Source organism: Halichoerus grypus, chromosome 6, assembly GCF_964656455.1.
Source record: "Halichoerus grypus chromosome 6, mHalGry1.hap1.1, whole genome shotgun sequence".
Lineage (NCBI taxonomy): Eukaryota > Metazoa > Chordata > Mammalia > Carnivora > Phocidae > Halichoerus > Halichoerus grypus.
The window spans coordinates 114,864,073-114,864,679 of record NC_135717.1 but is presented as its reverse complement, the minus strand read 5'-3'; positions in this window follow the sequence as shown (position 1 = coordinate 114,864,679).

Genomic DNA, 607 nt, shown 5'->3' with positions numbered 1-607 from the left:
GTTATTAAAATTAACTCCCCGCCAAAACCCACAAAAACAAACCAAAAAACAACAACGAAAAGGGGCGCCTGGGCAGCTCAGTTGGTTAGGCCTCGGACTCTTGATGTCGGCTCAGATCAGGATCTCAGGGTGGTCGGATGGAGGCCCGCCTCCGGCTCAGGGCTGGGCGCCCAGCTTGGGATTCTTTCTCTACTCCCTCTGTCCCTCCACGCTCCAGTGCGCGCTCTCAATTAAAAAAAAAAAAAAATTGGGGCGCTTGGGTGGCTCAGTCGTTAAGCGTCTGCCTTCGGCTCACATCATGATCTCAGGGTCCTGGGATGGAGCCCCGCATTGGGCTCCCTGCTCCGCAGGAAGCCTGCTTCTCCCTCTCCCCCTGCTTGTGTTCCCTCTCTCTCTGTGGCTCTCTCTGTCAAATAAATAAAATCTTAAAAAAAAAAATTAACTCCCTGTGTTACTGCTAGTTTATACCTTTAAAATGTGTCAATGATAAACATAGCAAGATATTTGTAAATAAGATACCGTCAGGAGAATGTCAGTTTTTGTTTTTATCATGGTAGGCCTTCATTCTCAAGCGTTGGCTCTGCATATCAGAATCACCTGAAGGGCT